This window comes from Schistocerca americana, chromosome 1, assembly GCF_021461395.2.
Source record: "Schistocerca americana isolate TAMUIC-IGC-003095 chromosome 1, iqSchAmer2.1, whole genome shotgun sequence".
In the NCBI taxonomy this organism is placed as follows: domain Eukaryota; kingdom Metazoa; phylum Arthropoda; class Insecta; order Orthoptera; family Acrididae; genus Schistocerca; species Schistocerca americana.
Genome location: NC_060119.1, coordinates 627,190,045 through 627,203,821, shown reverse-complemented (window position 1 = coordinate 627,203,821; position 13,777 = coordinate 627,190,045). Strand labels below are relative to the sequence as shown.

Below are 13,777 nucleotides of genomic sequence, written 5' to 3'. Positions count from 1 at the left end.
ATATAGTAATCTAAGATATAATAATGTGAAAGGCATTTGAGATATTTATTGACGGTTTGTGTTTACAAGTATGGTAACTCAGAATATTTCCTGGGTTTGCCTGTGGCAGTTTGTACAGCTTGTGCATGCGCATAACTGTTTTATTCACATAAACGCATGTCAGCAGCTGTGTGGACTCCACTACAGACTGCAGAAGGTACTTTCTCTTTTGGACCTAAAGTCTGTTACACAGGTACGTTGTTGTTTTTTACATAAATATGGACTGTGACCAACTAATGATGTTCCCATTTTAACAATTAAGAAAGGGAACAAGTGGCTTTGGGAAATTGAGACTTTGCTTTTGATGTTGGGCCACCATGTTGAGCATGCAGTTCCAGAGACTACTTTTGAATTAATTCATGTCCCAGTGGAGCCCTCATAAGTCAACCTGACAAGCAAGTAGGCCATTACAGTTACCTCGTTCAACTGCACATGATGTCATCCATAAACGGTTGCACCTTTGGGTGTGAAAAGTGCTGCTTCTTCATAAAATCAAGGCTGAGGACACCAACTGCAACTTCATCATAAAATCAAGCCTGAGTACACCCCGTGACAGAAACATTTGTGGAGACAATTCTGGCAAAAATGGATGAAAATGAAGCATTCCTCAATTGTGTCAGTTTCTTAGGCAGTACTACGCACTTCTGGCATAGTAAATATACACAATTGACACATTTGGGAAACTGAAACCCCCCTCCCCTCCCTGTCTCAAGTAGTGATAGAGTGCAAATGTGGCTCTCTGAAAGTGAATGTGTGGTGTGGATTGTTGAAGGATAGGGTTGTAGACCTGTTCTTTGTGGAGCCTAAAGTGTCGCAACAACGTACGTAGACATGTTGGAGCTGTATGTTGTACCACTACTTCGACGTGATGTGATCTTTCAACAAGATGGCATACCATGCCAGTTTGCAAACATTATGAGGGATTTCTTGGATCATGAGTTCCCTGATCTCTGGATTGGGAGAGATACTCCATTTATTGCTTGTCCCCCTAGAAGTCCAGACATTATGCCACTTAATTTTTTTCTGTTGACATTTATCAAAAATTAATTCTACCATATACCAGTGTAGGTGTGTTTCTCCTGTCTTAAGGCTTCTGCAAAGAAAGATGTTCTTCTTCTGAGATAAATATATGACACTGTATCTATCTTCATGGAAATAATACCTCAAAAATTCTTGACGAACGCCATTGCCTCTGAGCCAGTGTTTGTTCTATTACTTACTAATATCACTTATCTCTAGATCCCAAAAGCTATTTGCCATCTTTTCAGATGTCATATTCAAAACATTTTGAATGAAGTGGATGTTGTGTATTAATGATTACACCCATTCTTTTCCTACTAAGAAAGAAAGAAAGAAACAGAAGGCTGTGGTTCAATGCCTTGTTTACAGAGGTGTCATTAAAGGCAAAGGATGTGTTTGGAATTGGGAAGGATCCAGAAGGAAATTGGTCCTGACCAATTTAAACCAACCTAGTGGGCAGTCACCTTACATAATTTATGGAAACCATGGAAAACTTAAATCTGGATGGCCGTTCCTCAAATTGCTGCCTTCTTGAATCTGAGTGCAGTGAATTACTATGCACCACTAAGGATGTGTGCGACGAGGGAGAATGGCCAATTAAGGTGATGTCCTAATTGGTTGTTAGAGCTCACAGTCTCCCATTAGTGATTTTCTCTTGGTACTTACTGTGACTATGACGTATTGGGTTCCATCCAGGCACCAATGAAAAAGACTTACACATCAGCTTTCAGCCAAGCCTTTGTCAGAAAAGGAAACACACATACATTCACAAGCTCACCTCACATACACCATGACCACCACCTCTGGTAGCTTGCACTGGAATGCAGTTGCCACATAAAACAGAAGCAAGCAGTCTGGAGGGGGTGGAGAAGTGGAAGAGATAGCAGGATACAAGTGGGGGAGAAGAAAGCATTGTCTGACAGAGTGTGAAGGAACTAGACCTTTGGCTGTGGGGCTTGGTGGTGGAAAGGAGAGGGGTAGGGGAACAGGGAGTGAAAAATGAGAGTAGCAGAGAAGGGTGAGTGCATTGGCAGAGGGTGGGAGATGAGAATAAGGAAAAGATGATAGGACAGGGGGAATGGAGAGTGTAGGGACACTCTGTTGCTGTAGGTTGAGTCCAGAATAATTTCGGGAGCGAAGAATGTGTTGTAAGGATAACTCTCATCTGAGCAGTTCAGAAAAGGTGGCGGTGTAAGATGGCTCAGGTAGTGAAGCAACCATTGAAATCAAGCATGTTATCTTCAGCTGCATGTTGTGCCACAGGGTGGTTTACTTTGCTCTTGGCCACAGCTGGGTGGCAAGTCGTTCATCCTGGTGGACAGCTGGTTGGTAGTCCTACCAATATACACTGAAGAGCCAAAGAAACTGGTATACCTGCCTAATATTGTGTAGGGCCCCCAGGAGCATGTAGAAGTGCCACAATATGATGTGGCATGGAATCGACTATTGTCTGAAGTAGTGCTGGAGGGAACTGACATCATGAATCCTGAAGTGTAAGAGGGGTTAGAGATCTTTTCTGAATAGCATGTTGCAAGGCATCCCAGATATGCTCAATAATGTTCAAGTCTGAGGACTTTGGTGGACAGCAGAAGTGTTTAAACTCAGAAGAGTGTTCCTGGAGCCACTCTGCAGCAATTCTGGATTTGTGGGGTGTTGGATTGTCCTGCTGGAATTGCCTGAGTCCATCCGCACGATGAACATCAATGGATGCAGGTGATCAGACAGGATGCTTACGTACGTGTCACAAGTCACATTGTATTTAGACGTATCATGGGCCCCATATCACTCCAATTACACTCACCCCACACCATTACAGAGCCTACACCAGCTTGAACAGTCCCGTGCTGACATGAAGGGTACGTGGATTCATGAAGTTGTCTCTATACCCGTACACATTCATCTGCTCAATACTATTTGAAACGAGACTTATCCGACCAGGCAACATGTTTCTAGTCATCAATAGTCTAGTGTCTGTGTTGACGGGCCCAGGCGAGGCGTAAAGCGTTGTGTCGTGCAGTCATCAAGGGTACACAAGTGGGCCTTCGGCTTCGAAAGTCCATAATGATGCTGTTTCATTGAATGTTTCGCAAGCTGACTCTAGTTGATGGCCCAGCATTGAAATCAGCAGCAGTTTGTGTTGTAACAGCGACCATTCTGGTTGCGGGGTGGCCGAGAAAGCACGGCGGGACCAAGCAGAGAGCGGCCCGCGAACAAACAAACGAACGGAAAGTACGGGCACAAAACGACGATGGACGATCGAGAGAGACCTTACGACGACAACGTGCAAGAAGCAATGGGGAGACAGAGACAACCAAATGAATCCAAGACGTCCACTAGTAATGAAAACAAAGAACGGTAAACAAGCTGTCTGTTGTCAAGATGCACACAACGATTAGACTCACTCTCTGAGAGAGAGAGACTGGTGCTTAAATACGTGATTGGGGGCACCGCTGTTGGCCGCTGGGACCAAGTGTTCCACTGTGGTGCCCTCACATTAAACGTGGGCCAGGAGGCGCGCGCCGCCACTGCTTACAGCGCGATGGTTCAGAGATCTCTAGGGGTCTTCGACATCCATGTCGTCTGGCATGTATTCCAAATCCGCGGTGCGCAGTTTGCAGAAGGGTTGCACTTCTGTCATGTTGAATGATTCTCTTCAGTTGTCATTGGTCCTGTTCTTGCAGGATCTTTTTCCGGACGCAGTGATGTAAGAGATTTGATGTTTTATCAGTTTCTGATATTTAGGGTATACTCGTGAAATGGTCATACAGAAAAATGCCCCTTCGTCGCTACTTCAAAGGTGCTGAGTCCCATCGCTCATGTGCGGACTGTAACACCACTTTCAAACTCACTTAAATCTTGATAACCAGCCATTGTAGCACCAGTAACCATTCTAACAACTGCGCAAGATGCTTATTGTTTTATATAGGTGTTGCCGACTGCAGCACTGCCTGTTAATTTATCTCTTTATATGAATACGCATACCTATACCAGTTTCTTTGGCACTTTGGTTTAAAAAGCTGTGCAATGACTTCAGCAGACCCAGTATATGACGTGGCTGCTTTCACAGGTGACAGCCTGTGATAGGTTAGGATAAGCCTGTGACAGTACTGGAATGTGGATGAGATTGGGCAGGTCTTGCACCTGGTTCTTCCACAGGATATGATCCCTGTGGCAAGGATTGAGAATTGGAGTGACATAGGGATGGACTAGGATATTGTGGTGGTTGGGTAGGAGACAGAACACCACTTTAGGAGGGGTGGGAAAGACCTTGAGTAGGTTTCCCTAACGTCAGGTCATCATGATAGATGTTCAAAGCCTTGACGAAGTATGTGGTTCAATTTTTACAGTCCAGAGTGCTATTGGGTGATGAAAAGGGCTCTCCATTGTAGCTGATTCTTCAGTTCTCGTTGGTGGTGGAAGGATTGAAGGGTGTGAGGGGAAATGGTACGGGAGATCTGCTTGCAGATTAAGATTGGGGGGGACTGCCTTTCTGTGAATGGCTTGGTGAGACTATCAGCATACTGGCCAAAGGAGTTCCTGTCACTGAAGATACTCCAAGACATCTGTTTTCATTCTTAAACAACCTCAACACATTCTCTCCCATCCACTTCACGCACTATCCTCCAGACATAGCCCACAAACACATCTCCCATGCTGTTTCCCCTCACACCCCCAATCCTTCCACCATCCCAAGAATCAGCTACAAAAGAACACCCCCCTTCATCACCCAGTACCACTCCAGACTGGAACATCCTTCATCAGGGTTTTAATAAGCTATCATCATGCATCAAGCCCTCAAATAAGGAACAACCTACTCAAGATCCTTGCCACCCCTCCTAAAATAGTGTTTTGTCCCCCACCCAACCTCGACCATCCTAGTCCATCTCTATGCTATCACCAGCCTAACACTTGTCACAGTGATTACATCTCTGTGGAAGACCCAGTTGCAAGACCGGCCCAATGCACCCACCCAGTATTTCTTTTCCAGTCTTGTCACAGGCTTATCCCATCAGTGGCTGGGTCATTTGTGAAAGCAGCCGTGTCATGTACCAGCTCTGCTGCAAACATTGTGCAGCTTTTTATATGGGTGTGACCATCAACCAGCTGTCCACCAGCATGAATGGCCACTGCCAAACTGTTGCCAATAGTAAAGTAGATCGCCCTGTGATACAACATGCAGCTGAACATCACATGCTTGATTTCAATGGTTGCTTCACTACCTGACCTATTTGGATCCTCCCATCCGCCACCAGCTTTTCTGAACTGCACTGGTGGAAGTTATTTGTACAACACATTGTCTGCTCCCAAAATTATCCCAGCCTCAGCCTACAGTTGCCACACTTCCCACCCAACAGGTTCCACTCTCTCTCTGTCGTATCATCTGCACCCTGTTCTTGTCTTCCACTCTCTTTGTGTGCCACCCTCTGCCACTGCACCCGACCATCTTTCCCCGCTCCTCTCCTTTTTTGCTCCCTCCTCCCCCCTCTCCCCAACTTCTACAGCCTCCCGTCACTAAGCCTGTTGGCAGTCTAGTCCCTGCACACGATGCCAAACAGTGCTCTTCTCTCTCTCCACCTGTATCCCTGCCACCCTGCTATCCCTTCCCCTTCCCTGCCCAGTCCAGATTGCTGCTTCCATTCTACAAGACTGTTGCATTCTAGTCCGAACTGCTGGAAGTGGCGGTCATGTGTGCATGAGGTGTGGTTACTTGTGTGAATGGTTGTATGTGTGTTTCTTTTTCTGACAAAGGTTTTGGCCTAAAGCTAATGTAAAAGTGTCCTTTCATTGTGCCTGTCTACAACTAAACGTGTCATATTTAAGTGAGCAGCAATTCAGCATTTCCTTACATAGTTGACATTCCAATCTGGAGTTTCCATTGTTTGAGTTTGCCTGTCACTGTAATAGAAATGTGAGACTTGTTCAGACACCCCATCATTTCAAAACAAACTTTCCTTCTCAAGTACAAGGAGCTGAAAGACGATTAGAAGGAAGTTATCTTTGTTGTTATAACTTCTGTTACGTTTAATCACAAAGGTTCCATATTGTTTGTTGACTGAAGCTTGCCATATCCCAGTAGCTAAAATGGCGTGTGTCATTTTAATCGTATCAGTAGTCTTGTGAGCCATACGTGGTGTAATGTTTCTGAGCTTATGTTTTTGTGGTATTTCTTAAAGGTTATATGTGTACTGGATGAAAATGTACTGTCACAAAACCTATGGTGACTCTTCTGGCTTCAGTTACCATTAAAGTGTTACATAACAACCTTTCCCCGTGTACTATGGCAGTAATATAGCAGTTAGACCTCCTCTCATTATGGTATTGTGCTAAATACAATACCAAAGCCTTCATAACTATGAATTTTTTGAGAATATGGAAACATGCATTCTTCTGTAGTCAACAGATGCTGGTAAATTCCAACAGGCCATTTTCACTCAGTTGGCTGATGCAACCTATCTATGGTTTCTTGCACGAAAAACAGCCCACAGCCAAGGGCATTATTGCTGCAAGGGATTGGTTGGAAATCACTTTTTATGTCAGTAAAAGGCTGGTTCCTGATACGATGATCTTCTGGGCTTTCACACACTTGCTTTGAACCTTACCCCACAAATAAACAGCAACTGACAAAGTATTGTTCTGTGGTGATAGTTCCACCATCCCACTCCACTTAGAAGCATCCCAGTTGCCTGCTTCTTCACATTGTTCTTTTTCTTTAACAGAGTAATTCCGTACGTGGTTAACTTTCATACAAAGATTAAGTTATGCTGTTTCTTTACATAAATATGTTATAACAGGCATATTTATTTTTATTTAAGTGTTGTTTAAATGATGCAAATAATTCTAAAATCTAATATTTACTTTCAAATCTCTCCACCAGTGACATGTTTTTTCATGGATTGATTGAGGGTCTTGCCATTATTTCTTAGCATTGTATGTAAAAGTTTGGAAACATCCATCTTGATAGATTACAAGCAATGCTGCGTAATATGACGTAATTAAAATTTTGCCCCCATTTATGACAAAAACATTACAATCTTCCTCTTTCATTTGAAGCATTCTCTTAGTTTCAGTTGATGGTAGACATAGTAAATGGTGGTAGGAACTTTCCTATGATGTAATTGACACAGGAGATATTTAAACTGTTTTCAACTGGCAAATCAAATCAAATTTTTATTATCACATAACATGCCTGATGCTTTTATTTTAAAAGCCACAGTTCTAGAAGTGGCTCGGTTTGAGATATTAACACAGACTCTTTACACTTAACCCTAAACATTTTTGGAAATAGCATTGCCAAAATTACATTTTTTAAAAGCAAGATAGACTTCTTTTTCTTGAGAAAATTAGGGCTTTTAAATAAGTTGTATTAATCCTGCAACAGACATTTATTTTTGGGGTCTAATTTTTTAATGCGCTTTGTCTTTTTAATTTTAAATGTGGAATATGTTGCTAAATAAATTATTTATGTCATGATAAACGACCAAATATGAGTTGCACTTTAAAAAATAGTAATTGGAAAAATCTTTTTCATAAAAGAAGTTTGAAATTTCAGATAATTACTGCATTTCATGGTCTAGGCAAAAATCCCGTTCCAACTTCAAATTCATGGTGTTTTTTCCATCTTTTTCTAGAGCTTCCAGGATTTCTTCTTCCTGGTGGCTGAGTGGACGTACTTGCTTATATCTTTCTGGGTGCAACTACCAATTTTTTAATTTTTTTGTTTGATCATAGATAAGAAAAATATTGATTTATTTGTATTCGCAAAGATGTCAGGGCAAGTGTGCTGCTGCGAATTGTTACATTTCAACAGGCAGCTTGCAGACGTTGTGAAACTTGGGGCTATAAAAAAAAAAATCTGAATTTTATTTGCCTTGTTGTGTCCATCACAGAAAGAAAGTGTTTGGCCTTGACTGTGGAATAAATGGCCTTATCTCATTTGAAACGTAAGTTTTTGTGATGAATACTTCTAAGACATAAGAACAGGATGTATACGACCCGGGAGATCCAGGAAAAACCCGGGAATTTTTTAGAACTCTGGGAATTTTTCATTGTTTTAGTTTTCAGTTAAATGTTTGTAATTTTGGCTGGTAAGAACCAGTACTCTAACAAAGGATATTACTGAAACTTCTGCAAGGTTTGCAGGAGAGCTTCTGTAAAGTTTGGAAGGTAGGAGACGAGGTACTGGCAGAAGTGAAGCTGTGAGGACGGGGCGTGAGTCGTGCTTGGGTAGTTAAGTTGGTAGAGCATTTGCCCACGAAAGGCAAAGGTCCCGAGTTCGAGTCTCGGTCCGGCACACAGTTTTAATCTGCCAGGAAGTTTCATATCAGCTCACACTCCACAGAATAAAACTGCAGCAGTAAAACATGAACAAGAGAAATTACGAAATTAAAACTTAAGTTGCAAAGGAAATGCGCCATATATAACAATGCTTCATAACAACAGATTGCCTCCGATGAGCGTGACGTCACAACTGTTTACATTAAATTCGTTTGAGCAGTTGTGAGCGGGCTCATGCGCATGCACAGTTGAGTCGTGTATGAGTAGTACCTTCACCCGCTTCTGGCTGCTGAAGTGTGGCTGTTAGCTGTATAAGCAGTAGCAGCAAGCAGCCAGATGTGCCCAAGCTACCAGTTCATGCAGACGCACCAAGCCTGGATCTAGGGTCCTTAGTGGGGGGTTGAGGGGCAAACTAGGATGTCTGTCATGGGCAGCAATTTCAGGGAGGGGACGCCAAATTCATATTCTTGAGGGGAAAAAAATCTTGTTTCACAAAGCATCTAGCATCCAGCACACGTTGGTCTATCGATTATTCATATGATTTTGAAACGCATTGCTGTTGATTTCTTAACATTTTTAACATATTCCAAGTTGATTTCTGAATGAATAAAAGTTGATTTTTGAATGCATGCATAGTGTATGTGATGTCTCTGCCAGAGGAATCTTGGTTGCATCTAGAAATAAACTTTCCTGCAGGCAAAAGGGGATGGAGCTATATGAGCTGAGTGGAATAAAGCCAAATGGGTGAACGCCAATCGCTGTTTGTTATGTGGTTGACAGTGTTTGCGAATGATCAGCTTTGTCATAATTACTAGCGAAATCCATAGATTCAGACTACCAGAGTGCAAATAAATGATAAACAGGAATAACAGTTAAGAAAGATTACATGTTATCTTCTCAGTGTATCCAAGAAAATGAAATTTTGACAGAAAAGTTTTGGCCAGATCACTACACTGACTAGTGTAAAGTCCCCACCTAGCAGCTGCTTAAGGTCAATTCTGGGAGTAGCGCGAAAAAACACATTGTACGGACACATAATAATGCCTAACCAGAGAATAAATGCGGGATAACTAAACCAGTGATTGTAGCAGGGTTAGTGAAGCTAACCAGAGAACGAGTTTTAACACTGGCAGGAATAGTTACAGAATTAGTGATGACAAGATTGTTTGTTGGAATGAGGAAGGAGAAGAAACGGGGACACCACACAAATTATGGAAGAATATGACGATTCGAAATTTACACAAAAATTTTGTACTACTACTTTTCGATCTCACGCTTGAGAAGCTGGAGCATATGAATGAAATGTAAAACTATTTCCGAATCTAAAGCTTTTTGCTTGTAGTATGCCTAATAGGCATCTGATATTGGTACTTCATGAATTACATTCTGTTGTGCTATAAAAATGACCATTTGTGCCAAAACAGTCTCATTTATTTGGTGTATGTTACAACTGCTGCAATATTAGACAGGCCTATTTCATTTCATCTAGCAGACAGTGACAAAATAGACGTAATCAGATTGAGAAATCACACCAGTCTTTTGTTACTATTTGTATTTATTTTTTTAAAGAGGGGCAGACTGACTGGGAGCAGGAGAGGCACCACAGGACATTTTAATTCCCACTGTCGTGAATGTAGTTTGATGCCATCCATTACAAAATGCACACGTTTGAATTCCACAGAGCAAAATACAGTGACATGCGACAGAAGAAACGTCACTGCGCTTTGGCACGCTGAAGACCAAATATCATGTCTTACATTTCCTCAAACATTTGTGTTTTATGTATCAGACTGTTCAGAAAGATGTGTGCCACAATATGAACATTTCTTGAAAAGTCAATTTTTTTAAATTTTTGGCCTTCTATCTCAAACGCTTGGGGCGGGGGTGTTCGGAAATATTGTAGATCCGGGGCAGATGCACAGAGCAGTCTGAGCTGTAGTGGGTAGGTAGGTAGTCTCCACATGATCCGTGTTTACGGTTAGTGATTTAAATGTGTTACACGTACGGACATACGGGCTTCCTGCATCATTGTAGCTGTGCAAGAGCGGTGACGCCTGTTATCTGGCGCTCTCTGGCAACTGCTGAAACTGATTTCTTAAATCACAGAGCATTTGACTCTCATTTAAAATTCAACTCTTTGAGGACAGGCCATTTAGAAGACTTTTGAGCCCAGAAGATTACATTTGTGTTATGTGTCTCAAAGTGTAACACATTCAAAAGAGATCAACATTATATGTGAAAGTTTAGCTTCTCTTTGAGGTTCTTAATCTATAGGCAGTGGAGAACGGGCGTGGTAATTATGATGATAAATAATCACACACTCTCCCGTCACTTACTATGAATACTTTTATTCTCGCAGCGTACACACAATGCGTGTAGCATAGAGCACACACTACAGAGAACTGATCTGGTAAACATACAGCTGTTTTCGCTGCTGTAGTGTAGCGATATTATTGTGGGATGAGCCAGTGGTTCTATGTCCCCACAAATCTTAGAGACCAATATTATACGTGAAAACTTTGCTTTCCTTGTAGCAACGCTGTGTATATTAATTTAAACCATTAACTATTCCTATTTGTGTGTTCACACTACTTAACAGTGATGTTCCTGTTGGCTGACATCATGTGTCCTGTGCTCTGAATATCCGTTGTCATCGAATGGCGAGAGATCACATGACATGAGCTGTGACTGGCCTACAAAAGTGCATCGCAATCTCGATTTCAATGCTTCAGAAAGTAACATGCGGTGTTTAGTGGAATTCACATTTATACTTTCATAATATGAAAATGTGCAGTGTACATGTTGCTACACATCAAAGATCTTTCCAAAATGTATTCCCCCCCCCCCCCTCCCCCCACCTCCCTCCCTCCTAAGTTTCGTTTCCTATAGTGCCGAGAAATTCTACGCCAGTGTATAAAACCATAGCCATTCCAAGGATGTATAACTTTTACAGTTCCAAGGGAAAGTATACTGTCACTTAACATGGAAAAAGTGTATTTTCACCCGAGAGAAAATTAATTTTTAACTGGGAAATTCGGGAAAAATCCAGGAATTTTTTTTTCCTTGTCTGCGTATACACACTGAAGAAGCAACAATTCATTGTCTTCACCTACCCTACAGGTTCATCATCAGTTAGCAGTGCCCATTTTCCTGACAGCATATGCAGAAGGAATCTACATTCGTGTTCTTGCTGTTTCACCTAAATAAGCTAGTGTTTGCAGATTTATTTAAGAAATGTGTGTAACAATTTAGGGATAAGTATTCTTTCACAAGAGTCTACATGCTCCCGCAAGATTCGAAATCAGTGGACTTAATATAGACTGCATTTAGCAATTACAACTGTCTGACATGATTGTGCAATTTGTCCAAAATTTCCAGATAGCTTTGTGTAATCCTTAATGTAATCTGCGTGAAAGGCATTGATACTTTCTGGGATGATTTCCGCAGCTACATAATAACAATAGCTAAGGAAGTACTAGATATTGGCAAAGGCAGGCTGGTGGAACAATGTTTCAAAGAGCGGCAAACATCAAAAGCAGGTTCCAATCACCTTCCAGTAAGTAGGGCCAAAACTGAGAATATGTGTTGCAACTTCTCAGGAATGGTCATCAGTTTGAAAGTGTAACAGCATCTGGACCGTGCCCTAATAGCATCATCCAATCAGTTCAAGTACCTTAGATGATGATAACACCCACAGCTTCTAGAGATAAAGACATTGAAAACTGGGTGGTTGAAATGGAAGGCACTAACAAGAGTCATCTGCAATGCAAAAAATGCCTATAGAGGTCGAAGGAAAGATATATACAAAGACGCGATTAGACCAGCTCTGATGTATGGTTCAGAATGTTGAACCATGCACAATTAGACAGATGGAGCTCAAGGTTACAGAGACAGGGATTCTATCCTGATCTGTGGGAGTGGCTTTAAAAGATGCTACTTAAATTTATTGGTGAAATTCATGGAAAGTGTAGCTTGTCTGTACAGAAGATTGCTCACAGAACACTTGTGCAGTCCATTTTTGAGTACTACAAGTGTGGGTTCTCCACAAGGTCAGTGTAAAAGGAAAACATCAAAACAATTTGGAGGTACACTGCTAGATTTGTTACTGGTAGGTTTGATCAACACACAAGGATACGGAAATTCTCTTTGAACTCGAATAGGAATCCCTGGAAGGAAGTACACACTCTTCTCGTGAAACACAATTGAGAACACTGCATTTTCCATTCCATGCAAATGAGTATTTATTCTTATGGAACTTTAACAGGAAAAAGTAATTGTTTGAAACAGATTTTATATACAGGCATGTCTCTTCATACTGACTTCATACAATTTAATGATGATTTCATTATCTGATGTTTTGAATGTCAATTGTCATGTAGTATCGCATCGTGTGAAGTAGACCTTGATTTGCCAATAATAAACATTGTCAAATATCAAGTAATACTCATGTTAAGCTATGATTGAACATGACATTTACTTGTGAATAATTTAATTAACATGAACTGCAGTTAAGCGAGTGTTGAGTTTTTGTTTTAAGCAGGAAGAAGTAAGTTTGGATGTTATATCATACACCCGAAGTGCATATCTGTAAGCCTAATTTTTGCAGCTCATAAATAGCAACATTTATGTTGTCTCAACTGTGTTATTTAATTTACGTCAGTTTTTAAGTTTAAAATTTGTGTTGCAATGCATGATAACTCTGGATGTTGCTGCAGGAGAATAAGGCAGCTGTATTTGGACATTGTGGATTGAAGTTCCATTGGAGTGATCATAAAGAGAAACTGAATCGAGAACTCAATGAGGTTCTCATGGAACAGTGGGCTCTGAAAAAACAGGAGAGCATCATTAAACAGGAATCAAGGATTTGTGCCCTTCGTGCGGAAGTAGATCATGCAAAACTTCAACTAAATAACTTGAAGAGGGGAAAGACTGTGGAAAATTGGAAAAAGCAACAAATGGAAAGACCTCTTTAACATCTTCAACTACATTTGAGCTTACAGTTTTCAGCAAGTTTGACTTGTTACTGGGGTGGAAGAGCCTCATCCAGCTGTGGGTCGTAGTAGGGTATAGTGGACTTTTGGTAGAAACTAACCGTAGATTGCTAACAAAAGAGCTTGAAAGAAAAAAAAAATGTGCTGCTAAACTGTAGTCCTGACATGATTGTAGGCCAGATGATACAGAACAATTTAGGGACAGGGTTCCATGTCACATGTATCATGAAACCAAGTGCAAGCCTTGGCCAGATGACAGAGGATGTAGGGAAGTTGTGTAAGGATTGTGACAAAAAGGATGAGATGATCATAGTGGGCGGAGCAGGGAACAGCCCAACTAAAGACAGAAACTACAGCATTAGGAGTGACCTGATGGAACAGAAGTAGAAACTATAAAAACACACTCACACACACAAACACACACACACACACACACACACACTGGATGTGGT

At 41.4% G+C, this 13,777-nt stretch overlaps 1 protein-coding gene across 2 annotated transcripts in view; it reads left to right on the top strand.

Moving 5' to 3' along the window:
• LOC124607479 (spermatogenesis-associated protein 7 homolog) overlaps nucleotides 1-13,777 on the top strand; it is a 104,251-nt gene that overhangs the window by 82,202 nt on the left and 8,272 nt on the right. The window lies entirely within an intron of this gene.